At 51.5% G+C, this 11,834-nt stretch overlaps 1 long non-coding RNA gene across 1 annotated transcript; it reads left to right on the top strand.

Annotated features, from left to right (window-relative positions):
- Positions 1-511: 511 nt before the first annotated feature.
- LOC125699696 (uncharacterized) lies at positions 512-9,934 on the top strand. The gene is made up of 3 exons (XR_007379657.1): positions 512-622; positions 1,152-1,257; positions 9,360-9,934. It is a non-coding gene; the product is annotated as an uncharacterized LOC125699696 (long non-coding RNA).
- Positions 9,935-11,834: the final 1,900 nt, after the last annotated feature.

Below are 11,834 nucleotides of genomic sequence, written 5' to 3'. Positions count from 1 at the left end.
TGTTCTTTATGGTAATGGTGCAGCAAATCCCCACAGAATGCAGGGAAGATATGAGCTTTCCCTACTGGACTTTAAAATAAACAACTGTGCCGAGCCAGGGCCAGGAGCAGGAACGAAAGTAAAGGGAAGTTGGAATGAAATCCTCCTCTTCTCTCCATTCTCCTCTGCTTTTTTTCACTGATGACATTTACTCTGCTTAATAAAAAGAAAATTTATGTTTGACTCCCATAATGGTGCCTTTTAATCTCCGAGACCTCAATCCTTCAGGACTGTGTGCGTGTGCACAAAAAACAAGTTTCAGCCCCAAAGGAAAGCAGGAGGGGACAAGGGGAATTATGCTGGGAAATGGGGCATTGCAAGCAGCTGTATGCACTGCAGCTCATCTCCTGCAGCCATGGGCCTGGCCCTGGCCCTAATTGCTAATTGCAAAGGGCTGAGAGGGCTCAGTGCCTCTCTGGATCAGTGTCTGAACAGACAGCTTTAAGGAGCTGCTGCCTGGAGTGGTGGTTGGGTCTCTGCAGCTCTGGAATGTTCTTGCATGGTGGTTATCACTTCTGGAGGAAAGAGGTGACAGAAGCCCCTTTAAATGAAATATCAGGATTCTCATTAGTGGCATCTCTAGGTCAGTCAGTGCTGATGGGCCCCAGATGGGATGTCAGGCACAAGCCTTTGCCTTGTGCTGCAAGGAGGGTGAGAGGCTGGAGGGGAAGGCATGTTAAGAGCAGCCCCGGAGCGTGCAGGGAATCTAGGTTGTGTTGGCAGGTGGAGGGGTGGTGCAGGGGGCGGCGGTGGCACAATGGAATGGTGGCATAGTGGTACACTGGGGTGGTGCAGGATGGGGTTATCTGACCACGGCCACATAGCAAGGCAGGGCAGGCTGAATGCAGGCCAGCCAGCAGTAGGGGGTGGTGGGTCATGGGCTGCACCCCAGTGCTGGCAGCAGGCAGTCTCACAGCCTTGGGGCACCAGGATATGTTTTGAGGGTAGGGGGGCACCACGCTGCCCCGGGGCTCCCTTCTCCCCCTGATTAATGGCTGTTACACGGAGCCCAAGTTCCCTGTGGAAACAAGAGTTTCCGTTTACCCAATTAGCGCAAAAAATGTTATCTCATTTGTTCTGGAGGCAGTAACATGCAATAATTAATTTTTCAGGGTATTTCCTAGGCCATTTCTCTCCCAGGACAGCCTTTGGAGCAGCCCCTGTCAGACAGGACGTATGGTCTCCAACACACAGTGCTTTTAAGGCCAGAGAAAGCAGGTCTGGTATTTCTTGTTCGGGTCCCATGCACAATGTTTTCTTTGGCTCTGCCGTTCGTCCTTCTGAAGTGGATCACGGCTGAAGAATGACAGAGGTCCAGTGACAAACTTTCAACATTATTTAAAAATGGGGGCAGAAAGCAGAGAGGTCAAACCCTAACGCGGGTGATGAGGGAAGAGGCGAATGGGGATTGCGTGTGTTTTTTCTCATATGTGCTCAGGGGCTGAAAACCAGGAAGAAAAATCGCACCCAAGTTCCTTAGCTCCCTGAGGAGCGTCTAATGGGGAAAATTAATGAGCTGGAACGTCACGCCGGAGACGGGCGAGGGGGACCTGACAGCCCTGGCGGCTGCAGGATGATGGGTTGTGGTCACCTTCAAGGGAGGGGTGGGCATCAGGGGGTGTGCGTGTGCCATCTGTGCTCCCACTCGCAAGCGTGCTCGCTGCCAGGGGGATTTCTGCCTGAGCTGCTCTGGCTGTGATGAGCAGGAAGGGGCGGCTGCCGAAGGCACATAGCAAACCTGCTGCCGCGTGGGAAACAGGCTGGAGCGCACGGTCTGGGCATGCAAGGAATGGCTTGGCCAGGCTCTGCAGCCTTCATGAGCTTGTGATTCCACTGCTTTTCCCAGAGCCTGCCCAGGGCTCTGGGGTTTGTCACATGTCCCCTTGCTGGCAGCAGCCTCGTGTCCTGGCTGCAGAGCTCTCGGTGCCCCCAGCCCTGTGATCCTCAGCACCGCTGCGTGCTTGAGACAATGCTGTGGCAGAAGCCTGGTGAGAGGCACAGTGCTTTGTGCATGTTGCTTTTGCATGTGATTCGAGTACTCGGTTGTGTTGTGCCAGAAGAAGCAGTGGAGCTGGGCAAATCTATGCTGTCAAGTCCAGCCCTGCTGTTTCCACTCCGTTTCCCTCTGTGAAGTGCTCCAGTGCAGGCTTAGCATCCTTGGGGGCTGGGTATGATTCTCTCACCCAAGATTAAAGCAGTACTGATTTGATGGAAGCACAGCCAGGAAAGTGAACTACCAGCACTGGGCTGTCCCTCCAACGCTGGCAAGTAGGGGTTAAAAATATTTTCCCAGTGCTTTCTCTGATTACTTTTATTCAGAAACCAAAGACAAAGCATGTCCAAGGGGCTGGGAGGAGGCCTCTGAGGATCCCTGAGCTGAGATTTGCACCCTCTCCCCCTCCTGATGGAAGGATGGGAGCAATAATACGGAGGCAGTGTGCTTCAGTTGTCCCTGAACAGGACGCAGTTGGCACAGCTCAGCTTTCTCCATCGCCTTTCTTCTGGCAAAGTCGGAGCCCTGCTCCTGCCAATGTGCGATCCCTGCCTGCCTTGCACAGAGGAAAGGGGCACAAAGCCCCCAGGGGCACCCGCTCACGCTGTGCTCCTGGGTGTGAGCATTGTCCCTGGGCAACTCCAGGACCGAGCTCCCATCACAGCCGCGATGGCACGGACACGAGTGAGGAAAGCAACCTAAGAGGCACCGGAGCGTGGCTGCATGCACAAATGCTTCCACAGACACATTTCTAGGTAATAATCCCCCCCCGCTGCTTTCTTGCCTTGATCAAAGCCCAGACATGAGGGAAGTCCATCTGTGAAAGATTGAGCCGTGCGTTTTTTTGCGAAGGTATATGGGCTGGCAGCGAAATTTCTCTGACAAGTCCAACAGGGAAAAATGGAGAAATGAAAGCCTCTAAGATGTGTGCATTTCCCAGATGACTGGTGATGTGTGTGGGTAACATATGGGCAGTCCGTGCCCGCTGTCCCACGAAACATGCTGATTTCACACTCAGATTTCTCAGATTCCCTGACAGCTCTGCAGACCGCCCCCGGCAGCCGGCGGTGGGTTCTGCATGGCTGCGTGTGCCCAGTGCAGGGAGCAGGGGCTGCAGCCCCATCGGTGCATGGTGCAGCGGGACGCGGGGCTCTGCAACAAGCATCGGATGGAAGCGGCTTACAGGAATGGGAGTCTTGCATTTTGCTGTCAAGTATTTCTATTTTTTGTGACTTTCATTTTCCTCACAGCTCTTGCTAAGACTAGAATAGCATGAGAGCTGCTGCTTCATCTCCATCTGCCAGCATGGCACAGCGGCTGCCTGTCAGTTTTGGGGTGGGGGTGTCCCTGCGCTCCCCCCCCCAGGCACTTTCCTCTTGGTGCTGGGAAGGATTGTAGGCATTGCCACGTGGCAATGGGCCTCTCCTTGTCGCCAGCTGTGTGGCTCAGTGTGCCACAGGAACACCTCCTTATGTTGTGCCTTGCTTTTTCTTATTCCAGGATGACAGGATCAGGAAAATGATGTTGGCATGATTCTGAGACAACATATACAGGAAATAATGTAGAACCAGATCAGCTTTTCTCTTTCTACCTTCTGATTTAGGAATTTAAAACATATGGATTTGCCAGGCAGTGAGAGCATTGAGGTCGCTGGGTTGCATTGCTCTTCCATCAGTTTGCTTAGCACCTGAGCCTGTCTGTAGCCCTGTGGTGGAAAAGACCAAGGGATAATCTTGCCCTTGTGTGAAAAGCCAATTTATTAACCTTAATGAACTTGGGAAGAGCCTGGTGTTCAGACTCAGTCCTGGCGTGTGGAGAGCTGAGCATTGTGCTGCTCCCTTGCTGCCCTTGTACCGCAGTCCCTTTCTCTACAGAATGAATTTGCTTTTAGCCTAAGAAAGGCAAAACCAGAGCAATAGGGCAGGCAGCATCTGAAGGAACTCCAGCAGCAGATCAGTGTCCCTCCATTTAGCAGCGCTCCACGGCTGCTGGGGTCTGTGATCATCACCTCTGTGACAGCAAAGCATGCAGGTGTTGGAGGCATGAAGCAGGTCTGCCTGGTGATATCAAAGTTCTGCATGATCAAGGGAAGTGCTGATTCCCCTCCAATTGCTTGGGAGCACAGAAGCAAAACCCTTACAGTCAAATTACTGAGAAAGTGTCTCACGGAGATGCTCTCAAGCTGTTCCCTTGAGTGCATCCATTGGGAGATGAAAATTTGGAGGATGGGGAAATAATGGTTGCATGCTCTATTCTTACACTGACTCACTAATTCTGGATATTTGCAGGGCTCCGGCTGGAACTAATGCATGTTCTCTCTTTATTTATTATTATCTGCATTGTTAGAATATATACACTAATCCTGTGAGTAAGCTTAATTGGAGCTGGCTTTGAAAAGGTCCTGCTCAGCTGCAAGTCTCATTTGCTTGTGCAGGCACCGTGTTGGAGCGAGCCAACCAGGTAAAACAGAGCGTGAATGCAGCTAAGTGGCCCCTTAGGAGCACATCTCTCCATTCATGCACCCAAGTGCCACTGCTGGGTTTGATATTTTAACTTGTGGCTACACATGCAATGATCTTAAGCATCAGAGCTGCTGTGGTTCAGCCTTTGAGGACCACCGCAATGGTCCTGGTGCCCCTTTGGGCGCTGAGCTGCCCCCAGGGCTCAGGGAGGGGCTGTGCATTGCATGCTGCTCCTGCTTGCTCTGGGATCCTTCTGATGGGAAATGCAATGGAAACGTGGATTGTTGTTAGTACTGTAGTAGAGAGTTGGTCGTTCTGTCGGTGCATGGCACGCAATGTGTGTGGTGTGGCTCCATACTGTGCATGCAAACTTTATTTCTATGCAGAAATATGTTTTTAATACTCCAGTGATAGTATCTAATATTCAATAATGATTGTGGTTCCGTTTTTGAGATGCACTTTAGATTTCCCAGAGCAGTTATTGAATGTGAGTGAGATGCAAATTAAACATTAAAAACATATTTATGGTGGGGTTAGCAGCAGCTCCATGATGCTGCATCCAGAGCAGGCCACAAGCACCAAGTAGCCATCTGGGAGAGCTCCGAGAGGATTTGTTGTAAAAGCAGTTGGTGCATCGTTAGCCTGGCATACGAACCTGTTGGATGAGAAGAAGGTGCAGGATGAGACTGACCTGTGCTGTATTGGATAAGAGGACAAGATCCATCTAGGAGCCCATTGCTGAGCCCATGTGGTGCTGCTGGGTGCACAGCCTGGCATGCTCAGTATGGCCACTGCATCCCAAAGGGTCACCCTGGGGTAGGGGTGAATCAGTGGGGCAGGTATTCCTGGCTGTCCTCTGGAAGCATTGCAGTGGGATGTGACAGGGCTCTCCTCTTCCTGCACCCTGCAGTGCTGCTCAGCTTTCCCCAGGTGTGAACCAGTATCCTATTGATTTCCAGCCAGATCCTCGTGGCTGCGGTGAGTGAGATTGGTGGGGAGATGGGGATGGGGAGAGCACGCAGTGGGGGTGGTCCTGGTGTGGGGCTCCTGGAGCTGCTGACAGAGCTGAATTATGGCCTCACCTGGGCCAAGGCTGCTCACGGGGCTGCCTTGTTTTCTGGAGGAGCCCCATCCTGGGGAGACACTGAGAGAACCAGGCACGAGCCATAATGCACACTACTGTCTTTTAGTACAGGAGACACGCAAAGGCTATTTTTTACTCTGTTGTTATTCTTTCCTGAGCTAGGAAAAAGTTACAGAGCATTTTGTCTGCCAAGTGCAGTGCTGTAGCAGCCCTGGCCCGTCCTTCCCAGCCCTCAGCACGGAGCCCCAACCCTGCCCAATGCACCAACAGGGCACGGGCAGCAGCAGGAGCACCATCAGGGCTCTGATGTGCAGGAGATGCTCTCAGGAGAACTGGGCTGGAACGTGCCCTGGCACCACAAGGATCCCTGTTAGTGGTGCCACTGGAGGAAGAGCAGTAATTATTCCTAAAATCCGGGCTGTGGAGTGTTTTGGAAGAGAAGAGAGTATACACTCGCTCTCCTGAGTACGAGAAAATTGAATTGCTTGGAAAGCTCTGGGATGTCATTGTTTTCTGCCTCATGTAAAGCTGATCTGCAAGGCCTCTCTGGAGGGCCTGCATGGAGGATAATTGCCTCGCTAATGAATGTGGGACTCCAGCACGGGACCTTTCTGTGGGACCCAAGAAGCTCATACATCCCTCCCCATAGTGACAGGGGATAACCCCAGAGCTGCTCCTGTGCAGTTCTCTGACCTCTCTTTGTTTCTCTCCCCAAAAAGGAGGCAGATGACCTCAGAAATGGAGGAACTTCAAAAAGATGAATGTTGGGATTTGCCAGTTTTGCTGCTGGGGACTCATGATGGGGCAGAGGAGATGTACCTCTGGTGCCCTGCTCTCTTCCTGTCCCCCGAGGACTTATAGGTTCCAGCTTGTCCTTTCTGTGTTGGTCTGGAATGATGCTGGGATGCCCAGCTGGTGTCATCGGATGTACAGTGCTCTTTGGGGACTTAAATCACAGCTCTGTCCTCTGCATGGAGATAAATGACATCCTGCAGCGCAGGTGCTTGACAAAGAACAATAAATGGAAAGCTTTTGGCTGGGCTCAGCGATAGGGCTAGGATCTTCTTTCACAGAGTATTTTAGGGCTCAAGGCACCACAGCTGTTTGTGGGATAATCCTTCTGCCCTCCTCCTCAACCTTGAAAAAGGACTTCACAGTCCCACTCAAACTGGAAATAAATCAGGAAATGGCACTTTGTTCTTTCCAGAAATAGGCTGGCTTTCCAAACCCTTTGAAACAGGCACTCCCAACAGACAAGAGTCTGCTTGGGAACAAACTTCATTCAGCCAGTTTGCAACAAAGTCTGTTCTTAAGCAGATGCAGGACTCAGAAGCTGGTTTCAGGGCTTGCACTTTCAGGACTTCCTTTGTGGGGAACCGTTCTGGGGCACCAGCAGCAGGTCTGCTCTGTGCTGACTTCTCCATCACAACTGCCTATGGGTTCCCCAGTTGGTCTCCATGGGATGGAGCTGCATCCCCTCACTGCAAGCAGGAGATGTGAACACAGAAGCAGGCTGTGGAGGTGGCAGTGCTCCCTGCCAGGGGCTGAATGAGGATTTACGCTTCCCCTCTGGGTGAACCAGACCAGCTCTTTCCAAGGCTCATAGCCCCAGAATGGGCTGCAGTGCCGGAATTAAGTGGAAGCATGAGTCTCAGCGCTTTGTAGCTGGTGAAATGTGGGCTCTGTAAAGCTGTCAGGAGGGAGTGGAGATCCCTTTGGTGCCCTGCCTCAGCATTGCCAGGTCACTGAGCACAGCACCCACTACCTGCCCCCAGCCAGAGCTCCAGAGGGATGGGGGGGCTCCTGGGCTTTCATCTGGGGCTTTGTGAGTATGATGTGGCTCTCAGGACAAGCCCCTGGTGCTCCTATGGTACCTGCTGGCTGACTGCTGGCTCAGAGGGGGTCTGACCCACAGTGCAGAGCATCCCTTGGAAGCCTCCATCTAATTGTGCCCGTGGTTCAGCTGCCAGGCAATGCACAAAACCTGGATCCCCCAGGCCTCAATGCTGGGACCTGTCAGCTGCTGGCATTTTTTTTCTGCCCCGCTTTACTGGCCTCTTTCAGCAGTTCAGGATCGGAAGGCAGTGGGGTGTGAATGGGAACAAAATGAGAACCTCAGCTCTGTGACTGACAAAAAACCATCCGGGGTAATGAACAGCTCTGAGAGCAGAGGAGGTTGTGCACTTTCCTCCTCTTCAGAATAATATTTCCGACATGCTTTAAGCATCATTAAACAGATAATTAAACATTCCCTCGCAGTTTAATAGATCTCAAATACATGACCCAGCATTACTGATGTGAGGGGCTCGGGGTGTTGGAAATGAAAAACTCCCTGGCCCAATCTGTGCAGGTGAGGCCAATCCTGCTCCATCCTCTTGGCAAAGCTCTGCGTTTGCTGCCCCTGCTCCAAACACACCAATAGGCTGAGCTGTTGAATGCTTTTATTTCTTTTAATTCTTGTGGGCATGCCATGCACTGCCCAAAGGCAGAACGCACGTGCTGCATTACAGCCAGCACAGAGACCAGAGGGGACATCCGAGCAGCCGGAGGGGCTTTGGCAGAGTTTGACACAGCTCTGCAAGTCCCCGAGCTAATTGAATCCAAGTGTGGAAGCAGGGCTCTGCCCTCGTGGGTATGGCGGATAGGGAGAGAGCTTTTTATTTCTCTTCTGTTCCCTGCTTGCTTTGAGTTTTCTCGCTTTGAATAGGGAGGCCTCTGGTTTCTATTCACAGAAAATGTGGCTTTGCTAAGTTTAAAAGCCTTTTGGTCTCTTCAGGGAGCGCTCGGCAGGCAGATGGGCACAGCACCCCCGGCTTGGATTGGCCCCAGGGACAGGGATGTGCCCACCTGGAGATGCTGGAGGTCCCTGCACATCCCTTGGTGCATCCCTTCCTTGCCCCCTCGGTCACTCTGTCTCCAGCACACTCTGGGTGAAGGTTTGGAGCAGGGAGGCTCTTCAGGCCAAGAGCCTGAAGTTCCCATCCTGGTTTGTGGCACTTCTGCTTTTCTTTCAAACTTCAGTACCTTTGCAAAGTACCTGGCTGCGGCTGTGCTGCTAAAAGGCAACGAGTGATCATTATTTTGATTCATTTTCCCATCAATATAGTTATGAATAAGGATATATAGCCAGGTATTGGCAGGATGGATGGGCTCTCTCCCAGATCCAAGTTAGCTCGTTAACCCCAGCCACAGTAATTAAGGGGCAATTGCAGGGAGCAAGTACAAAGAGGCAATGAGCCACAGGGGGAGCCAGGGACAGAGGGTTCCTGCACATCTCAGGTGTCCTGTGACTGCCCCAGCTCTCTAAGTCATCCCTGCTACTACAGAAAGACTTGCAGCCACGGGTTGGTGAGGCTGCATCCTGGTTGCAGCTGCTGCAGAGCCCAGTTTTCCCCTTGCTGAGAGCATCACAGGGAAGTGGGGGGCAGGGAGCAAGGCTGTGCTCCTCAGGAGGACTTGAGGAGCCAACAGTAAAATTGCAGCCCCAATCCATCAGAACATCTCTTCATTTTGCTAGTGTTCCAATGGAAACTTCTAACCAGGAGAAGGCCTTTCTCAGTCCTGCCTTCCCAGCCTCATGCTCTCTTTATTGACTTTATTTATTAAGCTGCTATACAAGCTGGATTTTTTCTGCTCCTTTCTTTTCTCTTCCCTTTCTCCCCCACTTTTGCAAATTGATTGCATTCAAATGCATTGTTTGGCAGCCTTAAATACGGGTGCTTCACTCTCTTTCGTCCTCTGCTGCCATTTCTTTCTCTCCTTTTTGGTCTTGTATTTTCAGGATCATTTACCGTGTTGTTCCAGTGGCATTTATTGAAATTTGCACAAAAAAAGGATCTTTCTTCAATGGCACTACTTCAAGCCATGCAAAAGATTTATGGGTACAGGAAGACATCCATGGCAGGGATTCACTGGCAGAAAGGAAGGAGAGAAAGAAGAGGAAACATGCTGGAAAAGTAGAGGACATCTTGAGAGATGAATGGAGAGAAGCCAGGCACCGCTGGGGCAAAAGGCTGAGCATGGGATTTGGCTGGCAGAAGAAATGTGCTCCTCTACATGGCGACACACTCAGTCATGCAAGGGCAAGGTCACGCTCATGGGTGTGGACATGAGTATGGATGTGGGCATGGGTATGTATGGACATGGCCATGGGTATCGACACGGGCATGGAAAGGCACTGGCATGTTGGCAGGAGCAGAGCAGGCAGCACAGACACCCTTGTGTGCCTTCCAACACACGTGGGTTCATGGAGGTCTTGTTGGGGACGGAGCTGCTGGAGGGTCCCTGTGTGTGTGATGCCCACATGGAGCCCCCATCCCAGCTGCAGGGGTTGGCCTGGAGAAGTGGCTCTTGGGGGGCGTTTGAACACACTCTGCAAGGAGCAGCACTCTTGATTGTCACTCCTATCTCTAATCCTGCTTCAAAGCCAGCTCCTTTTATTTACATATTGACGTACGATTCATTTAATTGACTTTCTTGCCTCGGAATTGTACTTACTTAATTAATCTGATTACATTTCTGTTTCTAGTTAAAGAGTTTCTGTGTTCCAGCCCAGCAGTGGCTGTGTTTCTATGAAGTGCTGCAATTCTGGTCGATCTCCCCAGTAGATAGAGTGTGCAAAGCATTTTGGGATCCTTTGGTAGGCAGGCAGAAGACATGGAAAGTGCCGCAGCAATTTCCATTTTCACACACGCAGCAGCTTTACTTGTGGCAGAAGTAAGACACACTCCTAGTCAGTGGGATTGAATTATCTCCATAAATTCATTACATTTTAAAAAATATGATAATCAGCACGAAATGAACGTCCCGAGGGAGACAGAACATGTACATCTCAAGTACTGCTAATAATAAGCCTTTAATTTACAAACGCCCAAGGCTGGCTCAAAGCCTGCACGTCCCATGGCACAGGAATGGGCGCTGAGCCCGGCCCCGGTCCCGCTGCCACCACCCATCCCATGTGGCACCCAGTGCTGCCCATGGGTGCTGGGCGCTGGCGGTGCTGGTGGCCATCGGTCGCCCCTCCACGGTGACATTCTGCTTTCGGCCAAGGGCTGCCCATCCCAGCCGCTGCCACCCAGCAAATATCAATATTTATGAAATGATTAGAGCCTGTTTAATACACAGTGGCAGCAATTAGGAAGCAGGCAGCATGCATCGCTTTGTAGGCATGCAATATTCATGGGGCTGGCGGTGGGATGAGGGGGCCTGGTGCCATCCCTCCCACTGCCCACCTCTCTGCCTTCCAGCCCAGCAAAGCACCCAAAACTCACTTGGGTGCCACCACCATAAACTTCTTCTCTTTGTGATTTTGATGGCTGAAGGCTTCTCCTCTGCTCTTCGTTTGTTAAATACTGATTAATTATTAAATTAGCCATTAACTATTAATAGCCAGTTTCATGAGTGTTAACGACAGCCATGTGCAAAGAGATCTGTGTCTATGGCAAACCTGCTGAACCTCAGGGAATAAATCCTTGATAATCAATATGGCATTCATTCCATTTGCAATTCCTGTCTCATTTGGTCCACATTTAGCATGCACTTAAGTGTATTTTATACAAACGTAAAAGCAAATTTTATTGCTGATAGAAATTATCATCTCATAGCAATAACAGCAGCATCCTTTGCTTATTTCTGCAGCCTGGGGAGGGGATGCACCTGCAGAAGTTGCCCTGAGCTGCGAGCCTTCATTGCCCCCCAAGGCTCCATTGCACTTTGGGCAGCTCCTGCTCCACGGATGCTGTCTCAACAAGGAAATCAGTGTCCAAGAATGACAGCCTCCATACATCCCACAAACAAGAGAGCACTGTGGGTTCTCAGGCACCTCTGGCTCCTGCCCCCTACTGCCACCTTCTCTGTCCACTGTCCCCTGTTTTTTTCTCAATGATTCCCAGGCTGGGATGATGCAGGGCGAGCAGAGGTGACATCAAGCCGTCCCCAGGGTGGTGCTGGGCATCGGTGCAGTGCTGCATGGGAAGCAGCACAGAGCCCTGTGAACAAGTCCCTGTGCCCTCCCTGGAGACACTGAGCCAGCAGAAGGGGTGTGGAAGGGGAGCAGAAAGTGCCACAGTGCTGGAGCGAGTCCACAGGCAGCCCATAATGCAATGGACACCTCTGGAGCACGGCTGCTGAAGCCAACGGCCGTGTCCCAGGAAAGAGTTTTTGGCCTGGGGAGTGTTATTTTGACTGGTGCATTTGCACAGTCCCAAAAAAAGCCGCACGGCTTTTCAGGATGCCCCGTGAGGAGAACTATTGCTGC

Source organism: Lagopus muta, chromosome 13 (genome assembly GCF_023343835.1).
Source record: "Lagopus muta isolate bLagMut1 chromosome 13, bLagMut1 primary, whole genome shotgun sequence".
NCBI lineage: Eukaryota > Metazoa > Chordata > Aves > Galliformes > Phasianidae > Lagopus > Lagopus muta.
Note: the sequence above shows the minus strand (reverse complement) of the source record. Positions and strands in the feature narration are given on the sequence as shown.